This window comes from Pholcus phalangioides, unplaced genomic scaffold (assembly GCF_987345545.1).
Source record: "Pholcus phalangioides strain wild (caught in Gottingen) unplaced genomic scaffold, Ppha-v1.0 ptg000008l_1, whole genome shotgun sequence".
NCBI lineage: Eukaryota > Metazoa > Arthropoda > Arachnida > Araneae > Pholcidae > Pholcus > Pholcus phalangioides.
This window is the reverse complement of record NW_028301601.1, coordinates 55458744-55480009: the sequence shown is the minus strand read 5'-3', so window position 1 is coordinate 55480009 and position 21266 is coordinate 55458744. Positions and strand designations below refer to the sequence as shown.

The 21266-nt window shown below is 38.3% G+C and overlaps 1 protein-coding gene across 3 annotated transcripts in view; it reads right to left on the bottom strand.

Annotated features, from left to right (window-relative positions):
• LOC149084557 (uncharacterized) overlaps positions 1-11606 on the bottom strand; it is a 230906-nt gene extending 219300 nt beyond the window's left edge. For 2 of the 3 annotated variants that reach the window (XM_089234984.1, XM_089234985.1), the window contains exon 1: positions 10866-11606. The gene's annotated coding sequence lies outside the window, so the exon portion shown is untranslated. The remainder of the gene's footprint in view (positions 1-10865) is intronic. The other variant, XM_089234980.1, reaches the window with a different exon arrangement.
• Positions 11607-21266: the final 9660 nt, after the last annotated feature.

Here is a 21266-nt window from a genome sequence, read left to right as displayed (position 1 = left end):
ATACGAAATGTTTTAGTGTGCTCTATTGCTTCTAGAAATTTACACCTTGGCTTTGAAACAATCTAAATGGCCATCAGATCACCACCAGTGAGTAAAAAATTGGTAACGGCGCCTAAAATTTTCTACGTGTGAATTTTAAATTGGAGTCTGAAGACAACATAAAATTTTTGAAACTTATGCCATTGTTTTTCCCAACAGAGAAAGGAGTCGCCAACTCAGAAAAGTCGGTAAAAAACTACGCTTTTCTCCTAAAAAATTTGAATAGCACCTAAAATTTGTGATTTGTGAAGCTCGAGCATATGCTTTACGTAAAAAAAAAAAGTTCTATGAATATTCATATGAGTATATGTGTCGAATGTCGTCAGCAGACCGGACCGCAAGCGGTATAATAACGAGAGAAGCAAAAGAAAAGAAAAATGTCCGAAACTACGTATACAACATAAGCCAATGGCGTTGGAATTGCGCAACGTTCCTCCAATGAATCTTTTGGGTTGCTATGGCATTCGCACAGAGAGAGAGAAGCGAAAGGGTCAATGAGCTTCCAAAAAAAATAAATAAATCCAAAACGTTGTTCCTTCAATACATACACACACACACACCAGGCGCGATTCCGTCACATCCCGCTATAAAAGAATGCGTTTACCCGTCGTCCTTCGTTATAAATGGATTGTCTCGAAAATAACAGAGAGAGGAGAAAAAAAAACATTTTTTTTAGAGCTTTTATACACGTTATTGTAGTAGAAAAAAAGAAAAAAATACAATTATTTTTCAGCTTTAAGAAGGAAGGAAATGTTTGAATGACGGACCACAGAGCAAACAATATACGGAACACTTATTATAAAAGAACAGAGAAACACCCACACCTCACATCGGTTTGGACAGGTGTTCCTTTGTAAATCTATTACCAGCTTAAAAACGAGGTGACGAGAAACAAATTTCCTTCTCCGTGAAAGCTCTCTCTTACCTCATTATACTAGGCATACACTTTCAGCTCTTGTTTGATTTAGGGGAAATTCACATGATCCTCAAATTTCAAGCCAGAGACGATGGGACTTTTTAACAGGTGTTGGCTACCAGGACCTCGGAGGAAAATCCACCACCACGGCCAAAAGGTTTTTATTATGGTTCACCACTTGTATTATCGAACTGACCAATTCAACAGCCACTGAAAAACTAAATAATGTTATCCTCAGAATAAGAACATCTTATATTTTTGATTTTGAACTCAACCAGTCTATTTGCGGCACAGTTATAAACCCATTAAAGAGCTGGGCTGGAATAAGAAAATCGAGGCGTTGCATATGATATGATGGACTAGAGCAGGGGTTCTTAACCATGTGCGTGCCAATGAATCCCCGTACCAATAGAAAGGACACGGATCCTTTTACAAAATGATCAGTTCAAAACAGTGAAACCTCGATATAACGATACTCTGCGGAACAAGGAAAAAGCATCGCTGCAGAGAGACAGTTTTATCGTGAAATAAAAAAAAGAAATCAACGTATTCAATTAATGTGTTAGAAAATCATCGCTTCAAGAAATATTATTGCAAAGCATCATTATATCGAGAGAGGCAACATTATTATCACGTACCACCGAATCTATGTCTTTGTTGATATTTTTTCCCAAATCGGCGTTGCTGATAGGCTACCACCAGAAAATACGCTTTTAAGCATTCTCCAAGAAAAATTAAGGTTGATTAGCTTATTAATCTATAAACGGAACAGAATTTAATATATTTCTTCGTTTCCCAGCCCAATGAGGCTGTCTGACGACTTACAAATAGGCTTTCTGCGGCGTTGTGAAGAAGAAAGATAAGTTTGTACATGTATGTGTAAAGCATGAGTGTTTGTGTAGAGTAAACAAAAATCCAGTCCAACGTCATGTGCAAAGTACAAATGCAGTATGCGCTCCAAAAGATCACAATTAGGGGGGAAAATTTAAATATCGAATGTTTCAAAAATCGTTGGTGGACAAACCATACAACACATTTAAGATATAGAGAATACGGATACAAGAATGAATGTAATATACCAGTGGTAAAATAGATAAAGTGGGATATAATAGGATGACTTATACAGAACAATAAAAAGAGAAACGCGCAATATAAATATATATTTTTCCCGATCTCTATCTTTTTTTCTCGAAACATTTATAACAAAAAATAAGAATAGAATAAATAATTTTCTTTATCAGTAGAGTGTCCAGTCAGTGTGCAATACCCTGTTTGGCCTATGGTATATTGTTCTCTGTAATGGGTCGTAATCCACTATCTCATTGAGATGGCCATATTCAGAGTTTTACAGTCCTTCATAGTGGGTTGTAGATAGCTCCTTGATGAAGTCCGGTATATAAGGGGGTATACCCAGATCTTTCCTGATGTCAGCTCCACGTATAAATTTACGTGCCCTCACAAGAGACCCTTAGGATCTTGTTTTGCTGAGATTGTAATTTTTGCATGTTGCTATGACTTGCGTAGGCCCAGACCGGGACCGCATATGTCATAATTGGTCGAAGTATAGACTTATATAGTACGACTTTATTCTTTAAGGAGAGACGAGCTTGAGGAAATGTCATTTTGGATAGCATGCCTAGGGCTTGGGTGGCCTTGTTCCTGACATAGTCAATCTGCGGACCAAAATACAAATACAACGCCACAACAGGCAAAATGCCCAACGAGGTGGCTGAGAAAAAGATGCCCATATCACACTGGCCGGTCCAGAATACAGCCTAGGTTCTATTTCTTTTCTTACTGGTTCCACGGCCGCTCCACGGACATAGATGGGAGCGTTTCCTGGGTCCGTTTTTCTCGTGAACCAAATAAATTGGCACTTGCTGTGATTCAGCTCAATGGCATTGATGCACTACCAATCCTCAATGGCCTTGACGTTTTCTTAAAGGTTTTCACGGCATTTATTAGATTTCCTATGATTGGTGAGCATGACGGCATCGTCAGCAAGTAGTGCTACGATTCCTACCAGAGGTGCAGGAATGTCCTTAATATCAAGTAAGAAGAGCCCCACACAGGATCATCGCGAAACTGAGGCTCTCCCTGGGTGCACGTTTGACAATGTTTTTCCATTTTTGACTCTGAAAGTTCTTCCTGAAAGATATCTATGGAAGAATAAACAGTTCCGGAAGCCCATGTCGATAAGTTTGACCAGTAGTGTACCATGTTTAGTCTTGTCGAACGCCTTACTTGTGTCAAGACATGCTGCAGTAGTTAATCTTTGTAGTTAAACGAGCCAATAATGAACTCTATTCTTCACTCTCAACTAATTTCTCTATTTTACCAAATGGAAATTTATATATAATTTATATTTTTTTAAACGTTAAATGGTAAAATTCGTAAAACATTATTGCTTGTTATTAATGCTATTATTATTAACAATGTTTTTTAAGATCATGGGCTTGAAACATGGATCATAATAATAATGACTTTAAGGAATCGGCTTCAAGCTGTCGCCCGTAATCTATCGTGACCGGACGTCGATATTCGGTTTCGGTCACGAACAGCTAAATGATAGCACTGATATATATCATGTCGATATAACACGAGGCATGAATAATTCACTAAGAAAACGTAGTTAATTAACTTGTACACCGCCGTAATTAACGGCATTGAATGAGGTAGTTGGTCCGACGACAGATGGCCCTCTGCTCGTTATAAGAAATCCAAAAGGTTTCCGTATTGAAGGTATAGCGTTTCATGTTTTAATAAACATTTCGAAAAAGAGGAAAAGTACATTCAAAGTGTGATTTTTCCTTTTGTATCTGTTCTAGAATTTTCGTTTTTCTTCGGAAAATAATGCAATCCCGTCTCCGGTTTCGCTTCCCACATAATATCTCATCCATTAGACGTCATTATTTCGAAGAACCGCGGTTCCATTTCTGTTGTTTATCAAACACGAATAAGAACCAGTTGAAGCGGACAGGAACCCGTCTATACGGATGGAGATAATACTAATCATTAGACGAGATCATGCTTCTGTAATATCCGTGGAGGTTGAGTAATATTCCGATATGACAGAGGATGGGGGCGGTGGGGGGGGGGGGCTACCGAATCGAAAGAAAACAAACGACTCCTTCTTAATGAAAAATGATTTCGTTCTTGTTTTGATATTACGAAGATGAACCTGATACGTATTTTTCATTAAGAACCAATCCATGTCAACACTCTACTCGACCTATGGTACTTGAATGTGTTCTTCCCAATTCGTTTTTCAATCCTTCCATATACCCCCAAACAAGAGGAGGGTGTGGGGGGGGGGAAGTTTGTAAGTAAGCATTGATAATAACTACTTGAACCCTATTGAGGGTTTAGATGAAAACAAAGAAGTACGGTGTTGATTGGCCGCGAAATCGATTCTCGTGTATGGACTTCATTATTATAGGAGCTGATTGGATGATTCATACTCCTGTTAGTATAAGAGAGAGATGGTGCTTCTCAGTGTTTTTTGTGGTTACAGTGACGGACTTTTATTTCGAGGACCCGGGTTCGAACCCCCTACCGAGGCCATATTGGTGGTCGGCTGAAATTGATTTCCTGTGATTTCCAACTTCGAGAAGAGAATGCGAGCCAATATCCCCGTTAAAAAAAGTCTCGCCACCGTGAGCAACATGCCTACAACGATACAAATATTCAATCATAACCCTTCACTTACAATTTGAAATATAGAGGTCAGCTCGAAAACTCAGACAGCACTAGAGATACGCACTCACTGTTAGATACCACACTTCCGGCACTACTCACTCGGTAGTAAATTTCCCATGGTGATAGGATCGAAGTTATGCTTGGTTTGGAAGATGAACAGAGTTTGACTCTAAGTAAGGACCGCAAAATTTTGTCTTTACAACCGAGGCGTCGTTACAGCCAAGGTCGACATTTTCAAGACCTTTTTTTCGTATTAAAAGTATAATACGATGCAATCAAACGATGTGCATGAAGCATGAATTTGTTATAATTAGGGTGACCATATTTTTTCACGAAAAATACGGGAAACATAAATAAGGGTTACTCGTTAAAAATGTTGCCAATTGTCGACTAAATTACCAACTATTTCTTTTAAATGACTATTGGCGAGAAATGCACCGTGATAGCAAATCTGCAGTGATTTCAAATGTATTTCGCGGGAAGGGGGGGGGGGGGGAGGGAGTTGAAAACGGTAAGGCCGTCCAAATGGCCATCCACAGGCCTCTTAGGCAAACTGATTTTTCTGGGGAACCCTGCTAGGAACCTGGGAAAACCTGGCTGGGAATACCTGCTACCCAATTTATATACGGCCTTTCTGCACTTGAGACACCCCCCCCCCCCTACCCCAGCCGTGCCGAGTGAGGCCATGTGTTAAGACGTCACTGAACACGGCCAATATGTCAGATTAATATCGATATTCAGTCGTAATTACCGTAATCTAATAAATTATGTAAATCATCTTCATCCCCGATTTTAGCAGTTGTTAGGAATTAAAATTTCGTTTAAGAGAAAGGGAGGGAAAATTACAAAATTTTCCGCATACGTGTCATATTGAGATAATTATAAATAATAATTGTTAATACCCAAATTATATATAATCATGTTTAATTAATTTAATACCATTATGATAATGATCCGTATGATTGAACAATACGGAACAACAACGAGAAATGCGACATTATATCCGAGTGTCTACAAGTGGCGTTATAAGCGAGGTTCGTTAACATTATTCTCAGTGGGAATTAGTAAGAATCACTTATTGACGTTATAACCGAGTCCAACTGCATTTTCACGAGTGGTTTTTTTTCCCCGATAACATTGGTTGAATATATACATGTTGAGAAGAAAACAACATTACGCAAAAAGGACACTGCGTTATAGAAGAGGAGAGAAAGAAAAAAGGAACCAGTTCTCTCTCCTTGTGAGAAATCACAAGCCTGCTGTAGCTCGTCTCTCGTAATCACCAAACTGATACCACGTGATAATCAAAAGAAAAATATCATAACTGATATATACGTACGTATATTACTACATAATATTATTCTAAAATGAGTCAGGCCCTCGGGGCTATTCGCTGAAACGTGTCCGAGCCGAGAGCTCTCGTATCTTGACGCATAACATGAATACAAAAATACTCTTCTCGATTCGGTTTTTAAAGTTAATTTCTCTTATTTTTAAATGATTTTTGTAAACGTTCAAGGATTGAGACAATGTCTAGACTGTCCTCACGTGGTTTTCGTAAGCGGGGTGCGGAATGAAGCGAATACCATCTTCTCTCGATGCAATTACTGCGATTTGCCGGAACCGAAACACATTCCCAACGACCACAAACAAGGCTCTGAGAAGTGGTCCATTTAAATTGCTATTCGAACATTTTGCCATGAAATATTCAAAACAACGTCCAGGTTGAAGATGTTCTGCGAGAAGTCTAAATGCGGGGCCCCGCAGTAACTCTCCCCGCATTTTGCGTATGCGGAAAATTCATCGCCACGCAATTCACAGCTAGGAAAATTCACCGACAAACAATTCATTGAAAAGGTGAGATAGTGAGTGGATGAGGCAAATGAGTGATTAATCAAAGGAGTCATGAGTGAATGAACAGATGAGCGAGTGAGTCGCTCATACTGTCAACTCCCATTGATCATTTTTGTTGATCATTTTTGATCATTTTTGTCGCACCACGGTCATTTTCTGCACACGAGGGCTAATTAGACCGGGACCTACAATTTATTGCCGATTCCGAACGGCAGGCTTGTTTTTTATACTCGCCGAGAGGTTGGTGCGCTAACCCCTCGATGGGGGGACTCCCTGCGGTAGCGATTTTTTGCTGCGGTCAAGTCGCCGTTTTCTGTTGTACGCCCTGTGTCAGGAAAGTTTTCTGACAAGGACGAACCGGGTATCGAACTCGCGACACCTCTAAACATCATTTGGTACTTTAGGCGAGTACTGTTACTCACCCACTCACTTGGTCATCATACTCGTGGTCAGAGACTCGCTCAATCGCTCACTCAAACGGTCAGTAACTTACCCACTCACTCGATCATTTATACGGTCACGCTCTCGGTCATTCATACGGTCACTCATCCAACTCACCTAATCACTTGGTCACTTATACGGTCACTTAGGGGCGATTCAAGTATTACGTAAGTAGATTTTTAGCCATTTATGACCCCCCCCCCTTGTCAGCAGCTTAGAATATTTCATATCTTCAAAAGGGTTGATGACGTAAGCAACCTTCAAACCCCCCCCCCCTTATCATCAGAAGTCAGCAAATCCGAAACCCCCTTCCCCCCCCCGATGCTGACGTAATACTTGAATGACCCCCTTACTCGCTCATATATTCATTCATTCATTCGGTCACTCACTCACTACTGTTATAATACTTAACTTTGTCAGATCATCACTGCCATTGTAAATATGTCGCTGGTCGTCGTCTTGTTCATGCCTGGTTTCGATGGGGTTTGTTCGCACCATGGCTCACACACCATGGAGAGGGGAGACAGGGTTGGTTTTCGGTTTTGTTTGGTCACTCACTTACTACAGGCGAACTGTTGTCGGTGAATTTTCCCATGAATCTGCATTTTGGAATGAGCAGCCAGCAGGAAGGGCAAAGAATTTATTCTTCTCCCTTAGTTTCACAAAATTGTTTGTTCCATCACCCCTTCAATTTTTTTTCTCACTGTTCCCCCCCCCCCCTAACGTCAATTAACCCATAAGAATATTACCGCTCCTCTGGGCTATTTCATAGTTCCCAGGGTGTGATATTGCGTACTTTGGGAAACACTGGTTTAAAATAACGAGGAAGGGAGCGCCAAAATGTATTCTGCCCCCGGGCGAAAGAGTACATTTTCGGTTTCTAGTAGCGGCCTTGCTCCGCCCTCCCAGTCAGAAATTTCAGCGAGTCACCATCGTCAATTTTCACTGTGCGGTCATAGTGCGGATTCGCGTCGCGAGGGTTCGCTGTTGAAGTTGGTTTTTCCTACAGTTCCCAACTTCGAGGCGTTAATGCAAGCCGATTTTCCCCATTAAAAAGTCTCGCCACAAAGAGCAACACGCAGATATTCAGATCACCACACTTCACTGAATGTTTGAAAAATAGATGGCAGCACTAAGATTCAAGCACACAACTTTTGTTTTCCCCACTCACACTTCTGGCACAACTCATTCGGCAGTAAATTGCCCATGGCGACAGACTATAATTGTGCTCCGTTTGAAGGAAAAAAAATTAAAAAAATAATAAAGCCTCCGTCGATTATCCCCTTAGGGATAGAGAGAGGGGATAATTTGCATACAAATATCCAAGAGAAACGAATTCTGGTCCTCTACATCCCGCAATGCAAGAAAACGGCATGCGAAATAACATGGTCTATTGTTCCATAACCCCTAGCACCGCTTCGAAAGAAATTCTGACCTGAAGTACTGCATCAGACTTAAATAAATACCCCGCTTTCAGTAGAGTCTAGAAATTTAACAGATAATTAAATGTTATAAAAATTTACCTTTTTTACCTGTTGAACTTTTTTCCTTTGCGAATCATGCCACATTTAAAAGGGCGTTAGATGGCGCTTTCAAAGTTTTCCAATGAGTTTTTTTCCAAAGTTTAGGAAGCTGTTTGAGGGCGATACTAGTTACTTATGTACAGAACAGCGCCATATACCAGTTTGCAAATGGCAGAAATTTCCACACATTCATTATTTTTCTTCATCCACCACAATGCTGCACCCACGTTGGAAACTTTGAAACACTGGTTACTTTTTTAAGGACATTGCTGGGAAGACACTGAGATTTACACATGTCCGAGAGAGAAACCTTTTCATGTCCAAATAAGTTTGGAAACCTCTGTTTTAGTCAAGGCCGGAAGCAGAGAGGAAAATATCTAGGGCCATTCATAAAATACATAGGCTAAGCATTTTATAACAACTCTAACCGCTCATTCAAGCCCTAACCATGAGCGGAGATACGGGGGACGTCCCCCCAGCGTCAAAGGTGAAGTTGGATAATCTTATGTATATATGAATTGACATCATCATGTCCCCCCCCCCCCACCTCCAAACGTCCAAGTGTATCTCCGCCTATGGCCCTAACTCACAATTCTATCACCTTTTTTTTTTTGATACAAATGTCATTCATGAACTTGTCATGCCTTATCGACAGATACCACACGCACATATTTCGAAAGGGCCTATCTAGGTCAGCGTTTTGACGGACTCCCTTTGTGGTGCTACATTGATTTCTAGGCAAAACTGTGGATGGTAAGAATTTTTAGCACTTGTTCGTGAAACACGCGCTGTCCTCGTGTAGAGTATCGCTAAATAGTTTTTTCCACCCATTATTGGCTTGTCATTTCTGTTTATCCTCCAGCTGATCAGGTTGCGGGTTTTCCGGTCATACATTTTTATGTGATTTTGTTTCTGTGTTTTCCACCTCCCCTGAAAGTTTGTAAGTTCAGTTTTGAGTCACCCTGCATATATATATATTTGAATTCCATGGCGCCTTCTAGGCATGCTCAAGTGCTTGAGAGATTTTGTGATGATGAGATTTGGTGCTATGATTTTATTTTATTTTTTTTTTAAACAAGTACAGTCAATACAATAAGTGGAATTCCGATTGGTCGAAGTTATCACGTGTAGGTATTCATAGGTATAGGCGTCGCCCCCACAAGGGTGGAGCTGACAGAGCTCTAGCCTAGGGAGATTCTTACAATTTTTTTTGTTTTTCGCACTATGGGGAGAGGGGCGTAAAAATCTTGCCTAGAGGGGATAATAAAGATTCCAGGCAGGGCCCTGCTGCGAAAAGGGAGGGGAGTATGTGGGTATAGGATATTACTCGAAGTTTTCCGGATTCGATTAATCGAGATTCAACTGCATATAAAGTCGGCGGACAAGTACCTGCAGCTGGGTTGAGGCCCCCAGAATACCACGTTTCCCTAACGCCATCTTAACGCATGAGCTCACCTGACCATGGCCCTCTTGGTGTATGGCGAATTTGCGTAGCGGTCAATTTCGATTGCGACAGATTTTTAGAGCGCCCTGGGGGCTTGCTTGGCCCAGATGCCTTCCTCTCTTCCGCCCATGATGCGGAACGAGGAGAAACGACGTTTTTGAGACGAACCTGGTCTATGGCAGGGCCTGTTTCTCGTAAGTTTCGGGCCCAGAGCAAAGGTGTATTCTTTGAGGTAAGGGCGTGGGGAGGGGCCTGTGCCTATAACACAAATCGTTTCATATATATTTCGGAGTCCTAATCATATTTATCAGCTCTGGGCACGCGCCTCGTTTGCCCATGCCAGAAACCGTCCCTGGTCTGAGGTGCTGTTGGAGGCGTCCCTGATTCGAACACAGGAATATCGGCCAGATCGTTCGCAAATCAGCTTTTTAACCCTACTGAAACATTTCGCGTACGCCCCAGGTTCTCAAAGTGTGCGTCGCGAACCTCAGTCAGGGTCGTCGGGGATATCTAGCGGCATTGGCGTGTGCCTGTTCAGTGTCCTGAAATGGTTCTTATTTAAACTCTTCAAGGGAGCCACGGAAAACGTCATGGCGAGGGTGACTTCGAGATTAAAACATTTTTCTGAATACAGGGCTATATTTCCGCATGGGCAAGTAGAGCATTTGCCTACTGCTCTAAAATCTAAACAGTATATATTCACTGACTAATAAAATTCTTTGACCCCAGTTTCAGAGGGGGAAGAGGCCTCCCACTTCATATTGACCCCAGTTGCAGAGGGGAGATGCCCCCATATCTGGATACCATTACAAAACGATGGCATTGGTCACAATGAGTTACCATGGCCCAAATCCTCTGGGTGACAGGCTTATATCCCCTATGGGGACGGAGCGGGGGCCATGGTAGGTTTCGGGTCACACAATGAGCCAATAACTAAAAAAAAACTCACCTGATAACAGCACGTTGTTTTACGTCCATACCATCAGTAGGACATATACAACACCAGTGGCAATAGGGTGGTCAATCAACTTTCCATCGCACACACGGATATATCCATTATGTTGTTGAAGACGCACATTATCATTATTCTAATCGATGGAACCGAAACAGATCTCGAGTATCCGTAAATATTCACGCACCAGTGATTATCCGAATAAAGTGTAGAACACTTTAAACGCGACGAGTTAAAAAAAAATAATAATAATAATAAATAAAATCGGAACCTTTTCCCCCAGTTGATGTAATCAATGTGCACCGAGCGTCACGTTGCACTCTTCCGTGTGCTCACACGAGTCAAATTATGTAAAACACTCGTTCCGAACATTCCATTGTTGCGTTTTGATCAACGTCACCTCGGTCGAGACATGTATTGCACGAACTGACTATCGCCAGCAGCCATCGTGGATGTGTCACTGTTGACAACAACAACACACCGCCAGCTCAGCTCCAAATAACAGCAACACCACCACTGATTTTTTTTCCTCACAATTTGGAGAGGAATAATAACAATCCAGCTTTTTGTTGTTGTTTTTTTTGCAAAAAAAAAGGAAAAAATGTTTAAAAACAAACTTCGATGGCTACTGTTTGTAGTCTTTGGCGAGCCTTCAACGGGTTTCAAGTTACGTTGTTTTTTTGTTTTTTTTTTTAGTTCCCCAAAATTGAGATAAAACCGCAACGAACAGGTGCTCTCCAACAACTTTTGACACCAGCTACCGACTAAATAAAGTTGGAGCAAACTTCTCCGCGGTTGTTGTCGGGGAATTTCGGTAGGGATATTTTTTCCTCTTTTTTTCCCTGTTGTTTTTAGGGAAATAGGGAAACATTTTATTCTCTCTCATTTTTATCCCTAAGTTATTCCCTGCTTTTCGTCTAATTTTCCCCATTCCCTTTAAATGCATTGCGTGTCAACAAAAACACGATTTCATGTTTTTTAATGGGCGTCGGTTCGGTATTTATTTTATTTTTGTTTATTTACGGCACTAATTGTGGAAATGGACGTCGCACGCTCGAAATATACTATACATAGGAAATAATGATTTTTTTCTTTTTTTAATACTTCTATTCGTGTTGTTTCTTCATTATTTTTCTTCACACACTATCTGGATACACGTGCATTTATTGTTAATTAAAATTGGTAATTAAAAATATAAGCATCAATTCAAAGAAATATATAATTCTATTGATAATGACATGATACACCAGAAAAAAAAAAAATACTTATGAATCAATGAAATTTATTTAACGGTTAAAAAATCGCCTAAAATTCATAAAAGTGTATGAATTTTTAATTCTTAAAGTATTAATTTTTTTAAGAATTCGCAAGTTCTTGGCATAGTTGGAAATATTAAACTATTTATCTTAAATGTTAATGGGAAAAAAAGAAGTTGGCTAAGTTGAATGGGAATAAAAGTATTACATAGTTAAATCAGTAAATTTAAATTGATCGAAAATATATATATAATATAATAATAATAATGATATATTATATATGCATATATATAACTTATTTTAAAATAGATGCATAGATGTTGTAATATATTTGAAATTGAACAAATGAAGATGTAATTTTGAAGAATGGAAATATGGGAATAAATGAACAGAAGTAAAAGTAAAAGATGAATCAGAAAAATTAATGAAAATAGAATCAAAATGAATAATTAAAAAAAGTAGAGTAGAATTTAAATGAATGAATTAAAGAAAAAGTGTGCGCGATATGCGTAAAGTAATTTAAATAATGATAAATTGATAAATAAAGTAAATGAATGAAATACTAACAATAAATGAATTTCTAGGAGATGAATGAAATAATGACAGTGAATAAATGAACGAAAATTAATGAAAAAAAATAGCAGTGAATGAATGAAAAAATAATAATGAATAAAACAATGACAATACATAAATTAATAAGAAATCAATCAAATAGTAACAAAAAATGAATGAAAAATCATAAATTGATGAATGAAATAGTGACAGTTATTGAATTTATAAGAAATGAATGATAGAATGACAGAGAATAAATGTAAGGGAAATGAGTGAAATAATGACACTAAATGAATTTATAAGAAATGAACGAAGTAACGACACACTAAATTAATTTATAGGAAATGGATGAAATAGCCTAAGGCTAATAAATGGATGAACGGAATATTGACAGGAAATGAATAAAATGATGACGATAAATGAATAAATGTAAAAATGAATTAAACAGTGACGAGATATAAGTGGGTGAACGGAAAATAAATGAAATAATAAAGAGTCGATCAATGATGTAAATAATGGAAGATAAATCTTATTTTGATAACAGATTGATGATTGAACAAGCAAATTGATGAAATTGAATGAAGAAAGGAAATAAAAATCAACTAAAAAATCAACAAAGAATCGTCTTTGTCTAAAAAGAATAAAAGATGAATATATTTTTACTCTAATTCTAATTATGTATTTGCTTGGAATGAATCTAAGGAAATGATAAAATAATACGCAATAAAACTAGTGAAGAAAATAAAATTAATAGCAAGTCGTATTAAAGAAAATTAACTAAATAGAAAGTAGAAATGAATGAAATACATAAACTATATAATAAAGAAAAATAATGCTTATCAGTTACGTATGTCATTAAAACATTATAAAATTAACACACGAAAAGGATCAAAACGGCAATAGAAATGGTTTAATTAATTTATTTAAAATATTTTATTTGTTCTGATTTCAATATAAATTTTTATTTAAATACTGAAAAATAACATGATTTGCATTAAATATCGAATCGTACAAAAAGAGTGAGTCTTTTAATTAGTCAATATACACAGTCGAGATTACTGTTGATAAGTATCTTATTAACATCAAATTTATTATTTTTCTTTAATATAGAAAGATAACATATATTTCCAGCTTATTACTACAAAATTAATCAAAATATTTATTTCCACTTTCGGTATAAAAATAATCTGTATGAATAATATAATCATAAAGTAATATAATTATTCAGTACAAATAATATAATCATAAAATGTTTATTAATAAAATAAATATTTAGTATAAGTAAATATAATGTAATACAAACTGTGATTATGCAAATTATCATCCCGTTGTTTTCGAACGGAATTAATAAATCACTATTAAAAAATTTGCATATAAGACCTCGCATTATAGTTTCTTATAATTTTTTTTTTCTAGTAAATTTCGTTCGCAATTTCGAAACACATTCAAGAAATAATTTTTATTTGGCTTAAAAGAAACAATGTATTTAAAAACGAAATGAATTTCGGAGATTGTAATAAGAGTTAGAAAATTTAGCGGTGATTTTTTCCCCCCGTATATACTCTTCCTACTCAAAATTACCATTAAAAAAAAGGCCACACCCATTTCCACAGAAATCCTACTACTTATACTAACTATCAAGAAAGGTGTTCCTACCTTTTCGGAAAAAAAAGTTATTATGAATATGTCTGGTGGTAGTGGAGACAAGAGATGCTTGGTAATGCGGCTCCACCCTTTCGCCAGTAGTTATTGTTGTTGCTTTAGAATAATAAAGGTTTCACTTGAAATCCCCGTTGATAACAATTCTCTCTCTCTCTCAAATCCTTTTAATTATTCCCTTTCTCATAATCTCACCATTTTTTAATACGGAGCTGGCTTATATTACATAGTTATAATCATTAATAACAATTACCATTTTCGCTTTTCCTTTGTATACGGGCTTTTTAAATAACCATTACACACAAGCACATTATGAGACGTCAAGTGAATTTAACTTAATACTGACTCTGATTTATCACTGTTTTTATGAAACATTAATGTATTTTATAATGCATTTTCGGGATCGAACATATCCAAAAAATACTTATGATGAAGAAATGAAAACTTTTTCCGAAATTTTGATACTTTAGTTAGACGTGATTACATTTTTTTTCAAGAAGAAATCTATGCACGAGTAATGGAGTATTTTGAATAAAATTTTGGACATTTTCAAGTATAATCTAGCATAGCGTTTCTCAACCTATAGTCCGCGACGAGGGCATAGGTAGTCCGTGGGCAGACTTGATAATTCGATTCTAACTCAATGAAAAATTATTCAGTTTTGTATAATTTATATTACTAATATCCATATGGGTTCAAATAAAAATTCTACTTTCATATTACTCTCTGTAGGTTCATCCATACCTCATCAAGGAAAATGCGGGAAATCGTGATCTTAAATATGGGATGTCACTGATTGGAGCCAAAAGATGTATTTTATGACAAATTTGCTAATTAGTGCAAAAATGGATGAAGGGGGTTTAAATAAAGGGCTGTTACAAATCACAATAAACGAATTTGGCGAAAATAAATATTCAAACTAATAGATGACCATATTCAATCATAAAAATAAGAGGAACTGGGATCTTAAATACCGTAAAATACGGAACGTCAACAAATGTCACCAAAAACGTTTCCATAAGTTCGCAAAATCCTTAATTGTAGTTAGAATCGCTGAAAGATTGAGGATGAAACGTTGAACGGATAAAAATACGTAGGATGAATATTTGTTTTTATAACCATAATTACCATTTCCATAATGATAATTTTACGGAATTTAAAATGATAACGGCGTTTTCATAATTAGTGATTTAATTATGAAATTGCTGTTTATTCACACTGTTAGAAAACATCACAAATTTTACTAAGCATCGTTGAAAAAACTGGACAAATATGTAAAACAATTCTTGACAACTGGAAATATTAGAATGTCCCGTAATACGGGACGCAAGTGGTCCGTCGAATTGCTTCAGATATTTTACTATCCCTTGTGCTTAGAAAGGTTGAGAAACGTTGTTCTAGCCGATCAGTTAATGCAACAGCACCAACTCTCCAATTTTCCATTTTCAAACCGTTGTAGCAAGTAAATTATTCACTTTATAAAAAGAAATATCAATTATTACTTCTTTAGGTAGATAGTGGGTATGTGGAAAAGTAAGTTTTTAATTTGAAATCGTTTCACTTGAATAACGTGGGATGACATCAAAAATATCGTCGATACGATGTTTTTTCGCGTGAGAAAAATTGCTAAGAGATGATCGCCCATAGAGAACGCTACTTCCAACATGAACTGCGTATTCAGTACATAAATAATCATTATTGTTTTACTTCATTTTATTTTCCTAGAAATCGTTTAGTTATCGATTGTTTCTTTGGTATATTTGAAGACAGTTTGAAGAATAATTTTTGGTGTATATGCCCTTACGCATCTTTCGTTATTTGCCCATTAAAGCTACTGATTAATTTCATTTTGCTGGAGTGGCCACAAAGCAATGGCTGTGAACCACTGCCTTAAACTATGGAATTTCTCACCGTAGTCCGGAGATAATACTCATATATTTTGGCTGTGCATAAAAATAATTTCCCCCCCCCCAAAATTTTTGTGCAATAAATTGAATTTTAGAAAAATTTATCAAATAATGACCTTATCGACTTTGCACCTATGTAGTTCATAGGGTTGCCACAACTGCTTCAATGTCGGCACGTGATATCGCCTCCACGGGATTACAACCTCCTTGCCACATGTACATACATATATCGATTTTCATTGTTTGTAAATTTATTCTTATCCAATTGTAAACTTAGTATTCAGAATTACGCTTTTCCTACTCGCTTTTATTGTACTATATTTTGTATTTTAACTCTGTCTCTCTTCAACACATTTAATTGTACAAGTACGGAAAACTGGCTCAATGAAGAGATATTGGTGTTATAGCGAAGGAAAATTAATCTCTGCACTCACGGGGACTTGATAACCATTTGCTGTATTAATAGGGGAGAGTGACGTCTTTCTGTATACATTTAAGCCAGGTTTTCCTTGGAATAGGTTTTTTTGCGTCGCGTGAACCGAACTGGACCATTTCGTGTCGGCAGAAACGTGTTACATCTTACATGATCACGCTACGCGTTTGTGTTTTCCTACCGTGGCGACAGCTCAGGACTGCTATATACACTGCTCAAAACAATTAGGGGAGCACATGGTTTTAACAAAATTATGCAAAGATGTATACCGATAAGTAACATAAAATGAATCATCCATAATTTAAAGCCTAGCAGGAAACGGAAGAAGAAAACTTCATATGCAAATCAAAGTTCATGACGTCAAAAACCAGAAAGGGAGATAAGGGCAGAAATCGGGATGTTGCAGAAACGTCTGTTTTACTGCCGTAACTGTGAAATTCGAATGCGCAGTATTTTTTTTTTTTGAGACAAGGTGACTTGAGGATGTCTCAACAACGTGATTTACCGGAATCCATGGCATGGCGTGTTATAGGCAGACTGGAATCCGGGCAAACACAACGTAGTGTCGCGGACGCTGTTGGAGTCGCCAGAAGTGTTGTTGCAAGGCTGTGGAATCGATTCCAAGAAACAGGAAATGTTAGACGTCGACAGGGCAAGGTCGGCCACGCGCCACTACAGCAACTGATGACCGGTATGTACAGTTAACAGCCCGTCGAAACAGAACAGAGAATGCTACGCAGCTGCAAAGACGGTTGCTCTTGGCAACAGGACGAAGGGTGTCCAGCCAAACAGTACGTAATCGGCTTCATGAGGGAGGCTCTCTATGCACGTAGGCCAATGGTCTACATTCCGTTGACCCCACGCCACCGTGCGGCCCGAAGAAGATGGGCTGCTGAACATCGAGATTGGGAGCAACATGATTGGAGCCAAGTGCTGTTTACAGACGAGTCCCGTTTCAGTCTGGAGTGTGACACCCGACGTGTTCTGGTATGGAGGGACAGGGGCACTCGAAATAACCCCGCATTCGTTCGTGAAAGGTCACAATACAGACGATCTGGTTTGATGGTATGGGGTGGAATCAGCATAGGCGAACGTACGGACCTGCATATCATTCGGAATGGCACTTTGACGGCCCGAAGGTATGCAGACGAGATAATGCGACCTCGTGTCATCTCTTACGCTGGAGCCATTGGAGATTCCTTTGTTTTCCAGGATGATAATGCCCGACCGCATAGAGCTCGTCCGGTGGAGAACATGCTTGAAGCTGAAACAATACAGCGTATGGAATGGCCAGCGTGCTCTCCTGACCTGAATCCAATCGAGCATACATGCTCGGACGACGCATTGCTGCGCGACCAAGGGCGCCTGTTACTGTCCGTTACTGTCCGAGATTGCACTTCTTGAGGAGTGGAACAGTATTCCCCAAAGTCTGATCGATAACCTCATCGCATCCATGGCAAACAGGTGTGCAGCAGTCTTAGCTGTTCGAGGAGACCACACGCCCTATTAAAACTCATGCATCATGTCTACTTTTTTTTATCGTTTACATGTAACCAAATTGTTGCCCTAAATCATCTTTTCATGTTTTTTCCATATTTTCAAAGAATTAAAGCTTAATTCCAAATTTTTTTACGTCTTTTTTCTGTATTGCGCATTGATACGCGTGTACTATCCATTGTATGCCAATACGTGGCTTTCTCGCACGGTTTTCTTCACTTTTTTGCTTGCTCCCCTAATTGTTTTGAGCAGTGTAATATATGGCCCTGGCATCAGCTACTCTGTCGACTGCATGCTCCGGTTTGAAGGGAAAGGAAATAAAACATAACAAAAATGAAGAGAAGATCGTTGAAACGCTCGGCGCACGACGCATTTGACTCCTCCAGAAGCAGTCGGCCCATCACGCCCAACGTAAAGCGCTGTCGTGAAGCGTATTGCGCTCTGTAGGAAAACAGTCATGCCGCTTTTCTTATTGGTGAGTGGACGGCGTGTCGCGCTGGGTGATTCATATTGCATGCGGCACAGAAAACCTGCTCTTAGGAAAACCCGGCTTTGATAGTCTCGGTTAGGACGTGTTTCTCAATTCAGACATTTTTGACACTTCCTTTTTGTGAAAAAGAGTATGTAAAGAAACAATCTTCATATTTTTTTCCATTTTTATTATTATAATATACATCATATTATTCGTATCGTGTCTCAATTTTTGTTTGGACATCCAGCTTCGGGCTTTTTTATAAAATAGTTTATTTAATTTTCTATGAAATATTTCGGGACATTCCTAAAATCCTCTCACGGCACTCCGGTCGAAAAACAACGATCTAGAGCATAGCTTTCCATACTTTCTGTCACCCCTTCCCCCAACTCAAGTCATTCGTACCATAGGAACCAAAACGATACCCATAGCTTTTACCGCCCATGAATCATTCCATTCCATTCACCCCCCCCCCTCCCCCTCCCCCAGGTGGCAATATTGGCCCATTGATCAATACAGTACCATTGTACGCTTGCAACAGCTCTAGCCGCGGCCTAAATTAGAAGGGGCTATCCAGGGCTGTCTCAATAGCATCACGAGCCCAGGGCTAATTGATATTTCGGGGTCCCCTCCACCTGGCTGGAAATACGAACCTGCCAGTTTATATACTTTTCAAAATGAACTATACATTCCTTAACTCTCAGTTTCAAAGCAGCACCTGAAAAACGCTGTATACAGCGTTGAAAGCTGTCTTTTTTGGTCAGAAAATAATTGCTTTTCTTAGTAATGGAGACGCCATCTGCTGTAGATGTATGTAAGTGACGCTGCCAAACGTGCACTCCGGCACGTGCGTCCTCATTTTTGGATTTCGGAATCTGATAACCCTAGTCTCTACAAGAGGCTTCGAGAAGAAACGTCTTTGCCGGACTTGCGATGAGAGGTCGTGCTCTATCCTGAATGGTTATTCGCAGGGGTCTCCGACCTTTCAAATACGGCGGGCCAAATTGAAACTTCCCACGGAGCCCGCGGGCCACCAACTCATGTAATTTAGTGACATCGTAATAGGGCCAATGAGGCCTTCGAGTTAAACAAGGACAAAAATAATTAAAGACTTAATTATTCCGAAATTATTTTATTTATTATTAATTTTGATGAGTTCCGAAATAATTTTTCCCTAATTCTCAAAAAATATTGATTAATTACTGATTAAATTAATTAATTCTGAGATTAATCAGAAATCCCTCTGATTCTTCAATTATTCATTTCATTAATTCTGAAATTATTTCCTTCTCAATGTATGTTGAAATCATTTCTTTTTCAATAATTACGCAATTACCCATTTATCTATCTGTTGATTTTTGATTTTGAAATAATTTCTATGGGATCATTCAAGTATTACGTCAGCATCGGGGGGGGGGGGGGGGATTTCGGATTTGCTGACTTTTGATGACAAGGTGGGGAGAGGGGTTTGAAGGTTGCTTACGTCATCCATCACCCCTTTTTGAAGATATGAAATATTCTAAGCTGCTGACGAAACTTTGGTGGGGGGGGGGGGGGGGTAAAAAATGGCTGAAAATCTGCTTACGTAATACTTGAATGGCCCCTATCACAAACTACGAATTTATTTCTCTCATGGATTTATAACCTTTTTGTTTTCAATAATTCTGAAATTATTTGTTTCCAAAATTATTTCTTTCACTAATTCTGAATTTTCATCAATTCTGGATTTTTTTTTCTCCTTCATTAATTGTGAGTTTTTATCAATTTGCTCCCGTGCGCGAACCATTTCTTTCATCTATACATGTAAAATTGATTTTCTGTCTGTGTGTGTGTGTGTGTGTTCTCTATACAAATCTATAATTTTGGATCGATCGTCGCCAAATTTTGCATATATACCAAATGGGACCCGACTTGAACGATGGGCTACTTTAAAATTTCGTCAGAGCAGGGAAAATGCCCCAAACGGGCAAAAAAACTGTCGGGCAACAATGATTTTGGGCCTCAACAATCACTTTCGGAACGTTTACTTTGGTTAGCGTGGCTCCCTAGCAATGCGTTTCAGATGTGCATATGCCTTTACAATGGTTTGTCACTTCTTTAATGTTGCAAATGTATGTATAATAATTTGTGCCTTTATAATGGTTTGCCACTTTTTTCAATCCTCCCAGTAATGAGAGCTTTTTGAATAGACGCCATTATCAGCATCACTTTGAGGGTAAGGCAAAGGATGATCCCCATAGCAATCAGTGTTAAAATTGCCGATTTTACTGTAGAAATGCGGAAATTTAGTGTGGTTTCCGCCACATCAATAATTTTAAAAATTGTATTGAATTCTCGATTTTTGAAATATATTGAGTTCGCTTAGGCATACGAAGCCCAGGAGATTAAATATGAAGTAATTAGGCCGGACCTTTTTTCTTTCGAGTTGGATATCCAGGCAATAACATTGATTTAAACTTTTTATTTGTATCTTCTCAAGCATGAAAATTAATGTCTCCTTATTATCTTATTATATTCAACTGCATAAATTCATATGGTTTAGGATGTTTTAAAATTACGGGCCCGTAAAAAGTGCATCGAAAAAATTCCACCGCTTTATAATTAAGCATTTTCGGAAGCAGA